This window comes from Passer domesticus, chromosome 8 (assembly GCF_036417665.1).
Source record: "Passer domesticus isolate bPasDom1 chromosome 8, bPasDom1.hap1, whole genome shotgun sequence".
In the NCBI taxonomy this organism is placed as follows: domain Eukaryota; kingdom Metazoa; phylum Chordata; class Aves; order Passeriformes; family Passeridae; genus Passer; species Passer domesticus.
This window is the reverse complement of record NC_087481.1, coordinates 40,778,262-40,795,320: the sequence shown is the minus strand read 5'-3', so window position 1 is coordinate 40,795,320 and position 17,059 is coordinate 40,778,262. Positions and strand designations below refer to the sequence as shown.

The window sequence follows — 17,059 nt, the reverse complement described above, 5'->3', positions numbered from 1 at the left end:
ACTAGCTAACCTGTATTCATTTCACAGCTAGAGGTAAAAACAAAACACTCTGACATTTTTTAAAGGAGACATTTTTAATTTATCTCAAAAGAAATATCAAATTAAAGACCCCTTTTCCAAAATGCTCAAAATGGTCAAAAAAACAAACCTCTGTTATTAATAGTTATAATTTATATCAAAGCAGCGTCTCTCAGTGTTTTGGCAGTTTTGTTAAAGGCTTCCTACCCCAGTTGACAGGGCAGACATAATTGGGCAATAATAATTGTTCATTAACACAAGAAAAAAAATCTGTATCCAGACTGTACTGGTAGGGTGCAGGTCAGCTTACTGGAGGAAAACCAAAAGCCTAATTTCTTAGCGATGCATGACACCAACTGCAGCTCTTTCTTCCCTGTCCATCTTACCACTAAATCTTTGGATTCTGCCACTTCCTCAACACTCTGTTCACAGATGTACTTGCACACAGTTTTGGAATAAAAATGCCCAACAACACATAATGATAAAACCCCCTGTGAATTAGAAGAGAAAATTTGTTGTGAATGGTACGAAATCAGCCAAACACATTTTTGAAAATCAGAAAACAAAGAATGAAGACACTAATTCATGTAATCTTATATTTGTTTATCGTCAGCTGAGAAAAAACCCAGTACCTTGAGTTTATCCACTAAAACCATATTAAGATCTAGTGACATTGACCAATGCAGGATTAGCTGGAACAACTTAGTAGACAGAACTCTGCTGTTTGGTATCAGCATTAAGATAATGGAAACTTAATACTTCACTTTGGATAATTCCTCAGAAACAAATGCAGGAAGGACTGCTCCCCTCCTTCCACGGTTTCCAGGTGAATGTTGGCAGTATTCCACTAAAATCAGTATTTTAAATAGTCAAAGCCAAGTGTTCAATTGCATTCTCTTTCATTTTGGAAAACTTTGTACAATCAGAGAATGATTCTACAAACAAGTATAGTTTAAGAAAAGGATCTTGAGAGATAATGTTCTCTGAGAAAATAATTCCTTTATAGTAACAGATTTTACATATATATCATACATAGTATTATAGCCAAGCAAATTTTATTGCCTTGAAGCCTCGTAATGTGCTACAGGTTCAAAACCGTAAAATAAGCTTCACAATATGTACAAGGAAACTTGTATTTACTAACCATTTTATAATTCATAACAGTATTTTAGTATGCAGCAGCATATAAAATAATTCATTGTTTATTTTTGTATATGAGGAAGGAGGGAGAGTTATCCCAAAGTGAGGAAGTAGTGCCTCCAGTTGCTGTAAATTCTCATTCCTTTTTCTGCAGCCCTACATGGCATTCATAAAAAATCATCAGTCTGTACTGTGACAGCAAGAGGTACGCTCTCTCTCTTCATTTTAAATGCATGCTCTCCTGGCATAAAACAGATTTACTCAGTGCTTCACAAGACATGGAGCCAATTCTCAGAAACGCCATTTCTCCTTCCACATTTTGTGTGGCGAGTGTGGGATGTAAATAAGCCAGTTGGATGTAATGCACTCAGATCGGCAAAGAGGTCTGAGAAATTACACATGCCTTACCCCTGGCATTTCATCTGGCCATTAATTACAGCTTCCTCAGGCTGAACCAGCCCTGACATCCATCTCCTCTGCACCCCTTGCCTCAATATCTCGTAACTTCTACACAGTTTTGCCCATCAGCCATGGAGAGTGTCAGCCTCTCATTTCATAGCCACGCTTAATTCCATTCAGTGCTTTGCTCCCACTCAGCTCAGAACCCATTGTAATCCCCTTTTCTTCATCTCAAAGGAAACCTCCTCACAAACATCTGGTCCTGCCTAGCTCTTAACAAGTTCACAGAAGAAGGCCAAATACTTATTTTTTGCTATCTGTTTATTTACTGGTGACTAGTCTTAAGAAGCCTAGCTTCAAAGATTCACAACACCAAAAGTCCTATCTTTAAATATTAAAGCAACTCTAAATCCAGAAATTGCCAGGCTTTTAAGATTCTTACACAATGTATGCATGCCATGTCCTTTATTAAAACATGATTAAGCTATATCTGATACATTCACCTGTCTGAAATTTGACATTTTGTTCCATTTTCTAACAATTTTGCAGAAGCACAGATGGAAAGAGAGGGAGGATGGAGACTCCAGATTTCTATTATTAATGAGGAAACTAATAATACACTTGTCCCATTAACTGTCAGCTTGCTGGAATGTTGTGAACTGTCAGCACAGAAAACTTCAATTTCCTCTCACACACCAACTATTGTGCCTTTCCTTGAAAATACTGTGCCTAAGCCAATTACACTACATGGCAATGTTTTACTGGCAGCCCACAGCCAGTCAAGAAAAGAATTCAGTTTTGAAATATCCTAAGATATTCCTGTGTGGTTACTACTTCTTCTTATTGCCCTAAGCACTATTTATCCAAGGAAGCAAAACAAAAATGTAGGAATTGAAAGTAACACTATATCCAGAGTGAAATCCCCTAAGGAAATCTGCAAGGCTGGATCAAAGTTTTATTCTGAATTCACTAACAGGAACTACAGTTCAACAGCTCTTCAGGAGACTTCAGGTGGTCAACAACTTCCACTCCTCAGTCTGTACAGCCTGATACAGCTGTAAAAACAAACATGGATGCATTGAACATAATGCTACATGAAAACACAAGTAGCATTTATCTATGAAAGTATCATGGCTAACCTTAATATGTACATTTATAAACTGTTTCACTGACACTTCCTCCTCCACAACTGAATAATACTAAGAATGAAGTCTGAGGAAAAGTCTTCAGCCAACTTTAAAATAGTAAAGAAACCATGTATAGCATTGTTCATACCCAAATATGCACATATTTGTCACTTGTTTCTGCCTAAAGAAAGGCATGTACCTTTATCATGTCTCAACAAGACTGCTCTTTGTAAACTTGCTGACTTCACGATATCTGGAAGACAGCATAATGCTGTATTTCAACACTAAATTTTGTCTCTAATACAGAAAACATGCAATTTATTAATCAAGATACAGGACAATGTATGGACAGTACATGTTAAAAAGTTTTTCCAGTACAGCCTAAATATACTGGAAAGGAAGGAGCTAATTCTTTGCTCATATAGCTTTCAATTTAAAAGCCCTACTGAAGGTGTGTTAAAAACCTTAGAAATGGCCAGATGAAAAAAAAACCAAACAAAAAACCCAAAAAACACAAAAACTTGCAGTGGCAAATTATATAAACAATAGAAATATATTTGGCAAACTTATCTTTGCAGAGTGTATAAACTGATTTCTTTAGAAGGCACAGACAGATGGCTTGCTACTCATTCCAGACCCTGTTGCATTCAGTGCTCTTTACACGTACAATACCACTGGTCACTGCTCTAAAGGGGCCTCCAGACTAAGAAAGCTTTAACTCTGAAGGGCGGGCTTCCAAGTGCAATGAACTCCAAAGGTGTTTGGAGCAGAGCTGGCACCAGTGTGGCCCCATGAGGGTTCCCAGCTGTGCAGAGCCCACGGGACAGACAGTCACCAGGCCTCTCCTGGTGTCATGTCATTCTGGCTGCACTTGGGCAATCTCAAATGTTACTTTTCAAAATCAGTCCAGACTCATCTGCACTAGGATTCCAAGTTTAGCTGAAACAGCAGGCAATTAAAAATTTGCTCACCTCATGGGCCCCTGATTAAGCACAGCAAGTTTATGTATCCACAGTTAGAAACTAAATGGAAAAACTTTCTGAGCTCTCCCCAAGATATCCGAGTATTTACCTTCTGCACAGCACCGCCATGAAACAGTATTTTCTTGGCTATGACACCTGCTAGCCTTCATGTCAAATACAGACCAAGCCAGAGCATTTGAAATCAGCGATCACTTTGAAACCAACACATCATTATGTGCAAGGTTACTTTGCCTAGGCAGTGACCTGAATGCACACATTCCAGGCATACAGACAAACAGAAATGGAACAGGTCTTGTGAAAGAAAGCCTCTCTCACTTTAAATAAGAGCACAAAATATTTCATAACCTCTTCTGCAGTTTCCATCAGTAGAGACATTGACAATGAACAGGAAAGTTTCAAAGACAAAAACCATACATTTGGGAGGCGTCTCTTCTGTTCAGACAAAGAACTGGAAGCCCAGTGATAATTTTCCTACTAGGGACATGGAAATAGAATAAGCCAGAATACTGCCAACTTAAAGGGTGGAGAAACATTTGCTCTGTACAGCTCAGTATCTAAGACTGCTCTTAAGTCCTGGTTTGTACCTTCATTAGACAACACAACATGAAAACCCAGGATTCATCCCATACTGTAATGCAGTCTCTTACTCTAGGAGTATTCTTTAATGTAAGAAATTATACATCCTCAGCTTATTTCTACTTCAGTGAAGAAGTACAGCTGAGAAGATATTTTCAGACCCCAGCACCCTGAAATACAATAAAACATAAGAAATTATAAAAACAAAGATGGGAACAACCATCATTAACTACAAGTTTTGCTTTAAATCAGACTTGGTTTTCATGATCATGACTCCTAAAACAACCCTCTCCTAAACAAGCATGGATCAAGTGGGCTAAGTCTTGGAAGAAACTCTGGATGCTAAGCCAGCAAACACTCTTTGGACAAGACATGTCTAAGGTAGAACACAAACACCAATTAACAGTGATCTGTCTACATGTGCTGGCACAACTCTTCTACAGTGAAAGGTTACCACAGGAGCTGCTCAGAAGTAGGACTGACAAAAAATGAAGACCATGATAGTCAAAGAGATGCAGAAATGAATTTTAAGAAGAAGGCAATTTTAAAATAAAACAATTACATATATTAACACATTAAACAGTAATATAATCAACATAATATAACAACATAAGCTACCTATCAATGATGATTCAATAACTCCATTTAGAAGGCATCTAACACCATGAAAATGAATGTTCTGTAGGAATCTGTGGCTGACCTAGAAAAATCCAACTGTTCAAGTACATGCTAGCTTGCTACTGAATGCAAAACAAATGGACAGTGTACAGAAAGCTCTTGCATTAATGACTTTTAATTTCTTTGTGAAAACACAGCTGATTTGTATGCGTCATATGTTTTTGAATGCTTGTCAAATTTTCAGCTGTCATGTTTAAAGGTATCTGGATACCTTCTAAATGGATAGTTCAAACACAGCCTAGTTTTCAAGTATGCTTGCTTCAAAGGCTCAAATTTAGAAAACAAAAAAATTGTTTCTAAAGGTAACTTCATAGCTCATTCAGTTAGTCTCAGAAGTAATTATGGTTTTAATGTTTTGTTTGTCCATGCTGCCCTCGAAACTCAATGTTGTATTTTGCAATACTTCCAGCTCTGTTAAATATTAATGCAGATAGAGCATTTGGAAAAAGGAGTTAACATTAGCTGGGTGAAAACTGCAGCAAGATATTACTAAACCATTACAAATGCCAAAGATGTCTAAAAACCTGAAGCGTATTCTAGAATGGAATATTCTCACTGATGACTCTAGGATTTGCATGGCTTTCAAACTACTCTTTCACAGATCAGATGGTTTTAAGCTAAACAACCTGCAGCTGCCTGAACTACTCCCAGTGCTGATGTGTTTAAGGAGGCCTCCAGCTGCTGTGCCCTGGCAGTGCCTCTCCCCTCAGCTCACCTGCATTACCACAACTCTGCCTGCTCACACCACTCACAGGACAAGAGGCACAGCACAAACTGGAAGTCTACAGCTCTGATCTCAGGAGCTATTTTCTGCTTGCAACCATTAAACAAAACCACAAATATACTGGAGTGATTCTTGTATAGCTCAGGTCAGAATCACAGCACGGGTACATTTGAAGTCAAACTTCACTTGTTACAGATTCAGTAAAGCAAAGGTGAACACTGGATCTCAGTGTTCACCAGGAAAATAAGTACTGAGGCTGGGGAAACCTGCATAAACATGACAAGGGCACATTTAGATTTCTATGTTATGACTTGCCTACTGCTTTGAAGTTCAAACAGAAAAGGGCAGTGTCACTCTAGTTTGCTCAAAGACAAGAAATTTAATTTTTTTAAAACTTTAGGACAGTTACATTTTTTATAGCCATTTATATATGGAGAATTCAAAGCCAATTACTTGATTTCCCAGAACCTGTTAAGTATTTAACAATAAACAGATGGCTTTCTTCACTAAAGATGGTAATTTCAGAAAAGATGACAGGTTTGGTATAGACAAATAAATTTGGCTATAAAGCAAAATATTCCTGAGTACACAACAGCAAACAAAACTAATAAAATGTAATATGGGCTGTTTAAATCAAGGAATTACTTCACTGGTTTGGCAAACACTGTTGCCAGATTGATAAATCTCGCAGAGATACAGAGCCCTCTGTGTTAATCTAATTATGTTCTTGGTACAATTTAACAGGGAACAACTACGTAGAGTCCCAAATTAATAAACAATGGACAAAATCCAATAATAGGAAAGCAACCTTTGCCATAATTTAATGTTGCAGTTTACAGGTTTATATAGTGACTAACATGCTCCAGCTGGATCACATAATGACTTTTTCCAATAATTTAGGAAACTAGATATAGTTTTCTTCAAATGTATCTGCCATCTCACCTTATTAAGATAGTGAGTCTAATTTAGGAGTCTACTAGACGGGAGGATATACAGAGAAATAAACCACCCCCTTCTCTACTCCAGCAGTATTTTCTTGACAGTAGTCACCTTACTACAGTTTCCATAGAATAGATGATAATCTATTTGAAGGTAAGTGCAATGGACTGCACTTAATTATGCACTCCAAAAGTCACCTGGAGGCCCTTTTATAACGAGGAGGTGCCTACCACTTAAACAGCACAGGTTCACAGTGTCCGATAATCTGATTTTAGCCTTCACAACTGATGTCTCTCCCCAGATTCCAGTTCTGGGGAACAGACGAGTAATCCTGTTACCTTACATAGTGGGAGCTTTCTTGCAATGCTCTGCTCCAGATATAAGTATATAAAAAGCATAAAGGGCCTCAAGAGCCACAAGGTCCTAAGAGGACCTTTTCACCCTGATTAGTAGTGACTGAAGAGTTTTTCCAGATCCCAAATCAAAACAGAAATAAATATTTAAAACTTGCCAAGGAGAACATGAAGACAAAAATAACAACAAAGCAGAGCCTGAATTAGTAGAGGAACATTTGGGTGGTTTTTAACCCCATCTGTAACATCTGCGATGCGGATGATGCAGGAGATTAGAATCCAAGTGCCCTGAGGATGAACTGAGGATGTTCTAGAGAAACACCAGAGGTACTGATAAATGCTTCTCAATTTATCAAAAATTCTTCAACAGACTCCATGCTCAGCCCTCTATTTTTTCCTCTTACAAAAATAGATGAACTTTACATTTTATACTGCTATAGTAGAATCTGAGGGGCAGGAAAGGAGAAAACTTATTCATGGAAAAAACAACCAGCAACTTTTTCTTTTTAATCTAAATTACACTTAGTGAGCTTCCTGCATTTTAAATATTCCCCACCCTAGTATTTATGTACTTTATAAACTACAATAGAAAGGGGCAAAATGAGTCAATAAAATTTCATATCTACTGAAAGCCAGCTTGCAGCTCAGAGACAGACTAGGAGTCATCAAAAGAAAATATACATGCAAAAAAGGACCTATTCTTTTTTATCCATGCAAAAAATGCATGGTCTGTTTTTCATCTTAATTCAAGTGACCTGCTGCTTTTTTCAGTCACTTCAGTCAGCCCAAGAAGGGGCTGTGCCAGCAGCTACAGCACCTGGGTAAAGCACAGGTAAACAGCCTGATCCCCAACCACCACTAACACTGGGAGCTTCCTTGTTTGCTTTGAAGGGAGGGACAGGAGAGGGGAATTATTACTGACAGCCAGGCAAAAGGAACATACTTATTTCCCAAGCAGAGCTTCCAGCAGCAGCTGCTGGCAAATGCAGTCCCTTGAGTTTTCCCATTTCAGGCTGTTACCCACCCTCTGGTGAAAAAGCCAATTTCACTGACACTGAGAACAGACATGTTCTGCGGTGTCACTGAAGCAGGGATGCCCCAGGGATTATATTTGCAGAGTCAGTCATACAGACAGGAACTTGAAGCTGGCGTGTTCTCCAGCGCTTCCTCTGTCAGACTTCACTGATCAATACTATAGCATCTAACAAAAGGAAATGTTTCCACTAAAGATTGTGTTATTTTGAGAACCTCACCCCAAACGGTTTCAAAACTCACAATAAAAGATTAATAACAAAATCAGGAATCAGCTCAAATAGCTAATTTTGAACATGTTTTTTGCACCAGTGCTGTAACTCTGTGCATCAAATTACATTCAAATACTATTCAGCCTGAAATAGCAATCACTTACAGGTGCAGTCACCTGTGCCAAACTATTAAGAGCTGAACCTGAAGTTGGCAACAGTGATTTTTGTACAAGGCAACTGGAACTTGAGCTTTTTCGCTTCCATGTCTCAAGCACTTTGGAACAGTCCGATACACTGTCAGAAGTAACTAATGACTCAATAGCTGTTTAGCTGTAAGGAAAGACCTCTGACTAGCAGCAATAAAATTAAGACTGTAACTAGCAAAAACTGATGCTGTCCATAAACAGGTAGTGTAAGATCACATGCAAACATGCAGAAAGCCACAAGAAACAACTCCTGTTGTTAAGCACTGCTCCAGGTGAGCCATTTCCTGGCACTGCTGGAATGGACAGAACTACCAAAGCTCCACCAGTGATTTCACACACTGCTCCCCATGGAGCACAGGCAGAGTCAGCACCTCCACATCACATTTCCCTCAGAAGCTCAAAGCAAGCATTTATGCAAACCAAGTACAACATACCAGTGTTTTCTCATCTTGCCTGCTGAACGAGGGTCAGCTGAACTGCTGAACTTGCATTCACAGCTTCTGAGTACCCCCATATAAAAATCAATATTACTGCACATTTCTAAAGCCAATTCTCATACTGCAAAACATCTCTTGCAAAATACCCAAAATAAGACAATCATTTCTGGTACCACTAAAACACTACCTTTGTTTAACATAAAATTCAATTCATCTGAGAACTGAATTCTTTATACTCAGAAAAAAGACATCACACACCTTGCACAAGCAGGATAATGAAGAACCAAATAACAAATGCACCACTGTAAATTACTCACAGTGTAAGTTTTGCATTGCATTGATTCTCTTTTCAAAACAGACATTATTTGGTTTTTATCAGTAAACCTCCTATTGAGAGGATTAATCCACTTTCTTCCTTTTGCATCTACATGTCTTGACACTCTAAGATATTATCCCATAATGCTAGTACTCTATAAATTACAGCCTTTATACTAAAAAAAAAAAGCCAAAAAACAACAAAACTCTAAAAAATGCATATGTAATTCATGAAGAGTTAAGGCATTGTTTGTTAATGGCACAGGATAATTAAAGAACTGCCCATAAAGCACAGGGAAAAAGCCACATGGGCTGTATGTTTCTGTTTATCTTGCACACACACATTACCTAGACCAGTCAGGTAACTGATACACTTCTGGCACTTTGAGCTAGTCAGTTTTATTTCTCTTTTACAACTGTGACTAAAGCAGCTGGTCATAGAAGAAATTATACAGACTTTCATTTTAGGGCCCGCCTGCCAATTAGGTAAAACACACATTACAGCCACCAGCAGCTCTAACTTCATCACATGGGAAGTTACACAAAATTAGGATTCAGGAAACAGGAAAATGAGAAGTCAAAATACAGAAACTTAAAGTAGCCAAAGGACAAGGGAAGAAAGGCACATAAGTGAACGCATGCTATCGGCTCCATGAAAACGTGAAAATTTGGGCTTGTTTATCTACCATTCCTTCAGCCATTTCCCTCTCCCCTCTAAGCAAGGACAGTCTGCCAGTTTGTGACAGGGAAATGAAACCTTGCATTTTTCATCGTCTGTGATTATTACACACCAAATGCTATCCAGATTTCCAGGTTTCTGAAATGTAGCATCTTTAAAGGTCCACTATCTAAACACAAAGCTATCTCTAGAGAAAGACATCAATATAAATACTTAAACCTTCTGAAAGCTGCACTAAGAGTTACAAATCTTATGAATTGCCCAAACTTTATCTAAGGCTCTCAAGTTGATTTTGGTGATAGACACAGTCCTGGTAATCCAAATCAGCAGCAAGACAGCAACACTTACAACTTCCCAGCACTTCTCACAGTCAACTCCTACAACACAGCTGCTCCGAGATACCAGTGCCCCCTTTCTGGAAAACCCACACCTGTGGCCAACAGCACTTAACTAATTCTTACCAAGCTACAGATCACTTGTAATCTAGTTTATTACAGTGCCACTCTGCTGCAATATGGTATTCTGTATTACCCATTTTCCAGGGGGCTGTATTTTGTGATAAGGCTACATGTGACACAAAGCTTAACATAGGAGGTTGTACAGTGAAATTCGTAATGGAATACACTGCAGAGTTCATATATTCTTAAATATTCTTGTTTTATTAAGTCATTAGACATCAGCAGCGACTGTTTTAGAAAAGCATCTTCCATTCCCTTTAAAACAGGTTTTAGATTCAAATGCCAGGAGGCTGTAAATGAGGCAGACAGGCTGCAGCATGCAATACTCACCAGCCTGTAAACTGGCATTTCTAATGATGAAGATTCTCACCCTACCTTTCCTCTTGACTTTCTTTATTGACTCCTGAACTGTGACTTTAATTAACCATGAAGAAATTTATTAGGTAACATTTTTCTAGAACAAGCATTATCAGAATGAGTAGTGCTGCATCTACAGAAAAAATATCATTCTGCAAACTCTGCTGTGCTACATTTGATAAAAGAGCATCTCTACAGCTTCTTCAGTGTAACATCATATTAAGCTCCACTACAGATTGGTTCCATGACGAATTCTATTATCACAATATATGTTAAGATGTTGTGTCTTCCAGGTCAGTTTTGTCACAGAAATCATAAACCACAATAGCTTCAACAAAGGAAAACCTGTGTGAATCTACATTTTCGTAAAGAAGCTGTTATGACAACAGATTAAAAGACTATTCTTAGCAGAACTCTCCTTTTCAGGAATAATAGGATAAGACAAGGATCTTCCAATTCCTTAATCCTTTTTCAAATAAAAAAAATAGTAAAGAATAGCAAATGGGGAGAAAATCAAGGTATGCATGTTTTTCAAAGCTTAAAATGTTCAGGTTTATTGCAAGGCACTATTTGTCAATTTAATTTGTTTTGGCTTTTTGTAAATGCTGCTCTTAAAATGTGAAATCAGTGAAAATTCAGCAAAGCAACAGTTCAACCAACTGTTCTATTTTAAGCATTAGCTGTCAGAATTGCAATCTAAGTGCCTGCTGCTGGACCCAGAAAAACACGTTTAATCATAGTCATGCCTAAACCATAACTGAAAGTATTGCATTCTAGGGAATACCATTCCATGATGCCTTATGTAGCTCCTTTTTCACACGATCATGTGTCATGGCCCATTCAACTGACTTAGGTACTTGAAAAAAATGTAACCATGTAAACCTTGACATTGACAAGAAACTAATAAATTACTAATCTGGGCACAACATGTTTCAGCTGACTACCTAAGGGAGTGCTAATTCCCACCATTCCACAAAGGCATGCCTTCATATGGTAGCTCTCTGCACAACCACTGGCAAAGCAACAAAGAGGCAAGCCACCAGCAAAATAAACCAGTGAATATAACTCAGAGTGCTTCAATGAGATCTGCACCAGTTTAGAAGCAAAATCCTACCCTGAGAGTAATCCTGGAGTGGGAGGAAATGCTTGTTCTTTAACCTCTTTTTGCAGGGGAAAAAAGCATATAAAAGCTAAATGTTTCAGCAAAAAACCAAAATTAAATGGTTTTTTAATTGTTTTAAAGGACAACAGCAAACAAAAGATACCAAGTAACCTAAAACAGTAATTAAATATCAGTGATCAAGAGGACAATAGCTATAGAACAGTAGAGGAAGGAAGGATTTGGGTAACAGCTGGGAAAAAAGTTTTCAGAATGTTTTAAAACTACATTAATTTCAATTTTTAATCCCAGCTATGAAAACTTAGAATCCAATTATGAATGTGCTACTTTTGTCAATTCATGCATTTATCTGTGAAATACAAGTAGATTAATGTGCTATGAAATCCTGTCTAAAGTATTTGGCATAAAATACCTCAATAATAAGAGCTTTAGAATGGAACAAAAAAAAACAACACATGACAACTTCAGACCTAAGAATTCCTTCAGAGATACCTCTTGTAACACAATATAATATTTTGCACAATAATTTCTTGGGATTCAGGTGGGAAGGAAGCCAGCACATTTCAAAATAAAGCAACCACTTTCTAGGTAATTTGTAGGAAACTGCACCAATAATTAATTACTAATAGCAATAGTCTGTTCTGTTGTCCCATTTCTCTTAGACTTCAGTAGTACCTGATGCTCTGCCCCAGTGTATGGAGTTTGCATGGCCAGGTCTTGATAGTAGGGGGACTACAGGGGTGGTTCTGTGAGAAGCTGCCAGAAGCTTCCTCCACGTCCAGCAGAGCCAATGCCACCAGTGCCAAGATGGACACACCAAAGCTGGCCCAGTCAGGAGTGATGGAACACCTCAGTGCTAACAGCTTGTACTGGGCCTGGCTGAGCTGGAGCTCCTTTTCCCACAGCTCCACTGGAGCTAAAAGGGGTTGATAACACACCAGAGTTCTGGCTATTACTGAGCAGAGCTGGCAGCATCAGCACTGGCTCTCCAACATTCCCCTCATCAAGGGGCTCGGGGTGGGCAAGGTCCTGGGAGGGCACACAACTTGGCCAGCTGACCCAAATTAAAAGGAACTATTCCTTACCATATGGCAGAAGTTCCCAAAAATAGGAAGACTTTGAGAATTTCCATTTTTTAAATAAGAATATTAGCCTTCAGAAGCACTGCTGTGCACTGTACACTAGCACTGGTGAATATGCCTACAAAGAGTTGTGATGAGAAATTCTGAAGAAAACTAAGAAAGAATTTCAAATAAACTAAAATAGGCGGAGAATAAAGTATCCATCATCACACCAAGGTTTTGTGATTTTCCCACAATGCCATGCTAGTATTAACAAACCCTTTTTATATCCAATATAATCTTATTATAAGCTGAACTGTCTTTTATCTTCGACCATCTTGACACTTAAGTGGCACAAGAAGCTTGTAGTGTTTTCAAAAAAAAAAAAAAAAGGCAAAAGAAACCCTGTCTATTGTTCAACAAGGATGTTGAGTACTGTTGCAACTGAGCAAATAAAAGTCACCCACGGCTGGAAGGCTTCACTGCTCATTAAATGAGACACTGCCGAGCACAAGGACCTTCCTCTTACTGTGTATCTCCCAGGTATTCACTTCTTGGCATGAAATGAAACCTAGTGAACCTAGCCAACACCTTTCTAATAAACCTTTTTAGGTTATCATGTTACTACTCTTCCTTCTGTGAAGGTGACCAGGATGTTTGTTACCATCCAAAACACAATTAACAATCAAGAATTTATCAAGATTTATGCACGTCAGCCATGGCATTTGCTTTTACTGTTTCCATAATAAAACTTAACATTAGGATTACATCCTCAAAACTATGGATTTTTACATGGTACTCCAAGTAAGCATCGTGACTCGTACTTACTCCAACATCACCTTAGGTGATGAAGCTACTGAAGAATACATCTAGGATTCTTAAACATGTGCCATCCCTAACACCAGATTTCCTACACAATTCTCTCCAGAGTCACACATGAGCAGCTGCATTCACATATTAAAATACTACAGGTTCATACCAGGACAGCTTCTTTGTTAAGATACAAAACACTTACTCTGGGTTGTAACTGTCTGTATTGCTCACCTCACCTTCACTAAGACCTCTGGCTGGTTTTGCTAAATAGACAAACATATAAGAACTTACAGAAATAAATGAGATGTGGGACATCTTCTCAAGGCAGCAGAAGCATTAAGAGAGATTTATGGATCTACCATGGCCCTTTTCCTTTATTTGAGCTGCCATTAGTCCTGGCACCCCTCTGCAGTCATGGACTGCTATTGTGACCAGCTGGAACTCAGAGCTGGTTCACTCCATGAAGCTGCTTGCTGGGATAACCACACTGCAGCTAGGAACCATCACCCACCCAGCAGATCAAAGCCCTGCAGCAGCAGCTGCCAACTTGTTCCTCCAACACAGAAAGCAAGACCTGGACTAACTTCAGCGGGCTACCAGGATGTTGACTGCCTGCTTTTTCTTCAGAGATGGGTTTCTAAGTTCATCATAGTGATCACAGGCATGACAGGTACCATAAGCCTTTTTTTTGGCCTTTATGCTAGCCTGGAAGCACTTCTCACCTAGTCAGCTGGAAAGTTGAATGCAGGGCAGAAAAATCCGTATTGCCACCATCCGACTTGAACTAAGATGCTTATCACAACTCATTACTCTTCCCTTCACAACTTCTAATAGTTCTGAGCAACCTGGTTTACCTAAATTACTGTGCCTTTGTTTTGCCAACTTCCTCAAGCTACTTGGAAAACAGAAGCTTTAGGTCATCTACAAAACAAGTAGAACGTCAAATTTGTATTCCTCTCAGGCTGCTCTGGACCTTGTGGAGTCTAAAGATTTCATGGATGAAGACTTCATGGCCCTTCTGGGCTCTTGATCCATTAGAGGATCTTAGTGTAGCTGACTGCTGCACTAAGACACTCATACCCTCATAACCTACTTCCATTTTTATGCCTTGCAGCCACTGATTCATTCAGAGGGGCAAGTGGCTCCATCACCTCTCTAACACCTTGTTCAAAGCTGGTAAAATGCAGCAATTATGTTCTCCCTCAGGCCCAGTCCTTTGTGCACCCTCAGGTACTGAGCCCCCAGCCACCTGCGGGACCCAAGGCTGGATTCCCCGGTGTGTCTGTCGCACAGTGGGGGTGTGTGTGACCCCAGCAGCCCTGCAGGGGAGTGTCACAGCTGGGCACACTTTCTCCCCGGTACCTGCTGCTCGACCCTGCCCTGGCAGCCCAGGCAGTAATTACCCTCCAGGGCTACAGGGGCACGGTGCTGACTCCTGCCCAGCAGGAGCCCCAGCTCCTCTTCTGCCAGCAGCCAACAGCTGAAGAATCAGTTTCATTTTATAAACCTGGTCAATTCCATGACTTTTGAGATTCCAGAGAGAAACAGGATACCCCCTGTTCATCATTCTTATTTCACAAATATAGAAACACCAGACTCTAGACATTTCAACTTTTGTTCAGCAGATAAGGAGAGAGGTAAATACTTGAATGGATACAGACTACAATGACAGGAGACTTTAGCCATAGTTTATAGTTCAAAGAATAAATATTGAGTTAAGACATTTTCCTGCACATTTTATAATATATATATAAAATCAAAAAATCCTTAGTATAGCATCAGTAAAGTAATGGAAGGTTGTCAGAGTTGCATGCTTGTCTTTTTTTTTTCTTAAACACTCAAAATCAATTACAGCAAACAGGCTGTCCAGCAGCACCGTAGAATCAATGTGTGCCCTTTTGGTTTAAGTGTACACACAAATGAGCTCGTATACAGTATTTGCTTTGTTACCAACACAACCGACCATTGAGCTGAAGTATATTTTTCTGTCAGTCCTCATTTTACCATTAGTCTGCAATATTCAGCTAAGAATGATTAATAAGCATCCCATCTGTTCACATATCAAATAGCATTTATCCAACAATAAAAATGACAGTATGGTTAACAATAGTTTTAGTATCAAGCTTACAGGCAATGAATTTGAACAGAAAAAGAATCAAGAATTAGTCCTTAATAAGTTAAAAGATAAAATAATTTAAAGTCAAGCAGAAATGTGTAGCTGTTAATTATAAGCTTGGAACACCAAGATCATTATCTCTTCACACACAAGAATACCTTAAAAAGTATTTCAGAATCCATGGAAAAATTGTGGTGAATTTAACAGTAGGCAAGCAACATAAGTAGGCTCAACTGGATTTTTAAAGAGCTTTCAAATGCCAAGAGATCTTTCCATAACATAAACAGAAGCCTGTTTCTGCAGGTTTTGAATTAAGGACTAAGGGGTTTCTTAAAGGAACCATTTACAGCAATAAATATTTAGTCTCTATCAGAAAAGAACAAGGCTCAAAACAAGATTGGTCTAGTTTCCAAAGTGGACCATTATATATATTGAAAATATCAAATACAGTAAAACTCTATACCTACAGAGTGGTTTTGTTGCCAAGGAGAGAGATTGGGAGGGTGGAAAATGAAGGTTAAGAAATAGCACACCATACTGTTCAGGGGACTATTAAGAAGGACATATGTATTTGTCCAGAATGCTGGATCAATCTTCAGAAATGAGAAGGTAAATGTGTAGTTTCCATGCATCTTTTAAACAATGAGCATCCAAATAATTTAGGCAGCTGAGGAAGGATGAAAAAGAAACCAAAACACATATATAGTAAATAGCCATTTCAGGTAAATAACAGGCAGAAAATAAATTCAGTTGTTACCACCTTGAAACATTTATTCCTTAATATTTGCATAACAATTCTACCTAAGGCATTTGCAAACGTTACACCTGCACACCTAATAACGCACTAAAAGCCTTGGTTCTTAAAGAGTGGGGTTAAAAGTAAAAATACAAAATTCACATGCAATAGGCAACTTTATTTCTGCCTAGAATGCACAGTCCAAAAACTACAGGACCTGGAACCCTCTTAGATCACCTTACTACTATTTCTGATTTAGAAGTCTCCATGAAGTATATGGTAGCCCACAAGGTTATAATGAAAGCTCATGCAAGGTAGTGGTCCAAAAACCTTGGGAACTTTTGCAATGGAAGACATTAAAATGCTTTGTTTCAGAGTACAACTTTGTACATCCTCTGCAATTAGTTCTGGTTCAGCAGATACTTCTCTCTCTCTTCTCCTACCACTTTTCCCCAGCTAGCCTTGAAAACCACCAAGATCTGCAGGCAGCCTGCAATGGGTCTGGTCCCTGCCCTGGCATCCCATGTCATGCATCCTACTGTCAAATTAGCCTGTATCACACATCTTTGAATCAAGTGGG

At 38.8% G+C, this 17,059-nt stretch overlaps 1 protein-coding gene across 7 annotated transcripts in view; it reads right to left on the bottom strand.

Annotated features, from left to right (window-relative positions):
- MAPK8 (mitogen-activated protein kinase 8) overlaps window positions 1-17,059 on the bottom strand; it is a 175,108-nt gene that overhangs the window by 20,311 nt on the left and 137,738 nt on the right. The window contains exon 1 of one of the 7 annotated variants that reach the window (XM_064430755.1): window positions 405-585. The exons of the other annotated variants lie outside the window; for them this stretch is intronic. The gene's annotated coding sequence lies outside the window, so the exon portion shown is untranslated. Of the gene's footprint in view, window positions 1-404; window positions 586-17,059 lie in introns of those variants that run through there. 7 annotated transcript variants of the gene reach the window in all.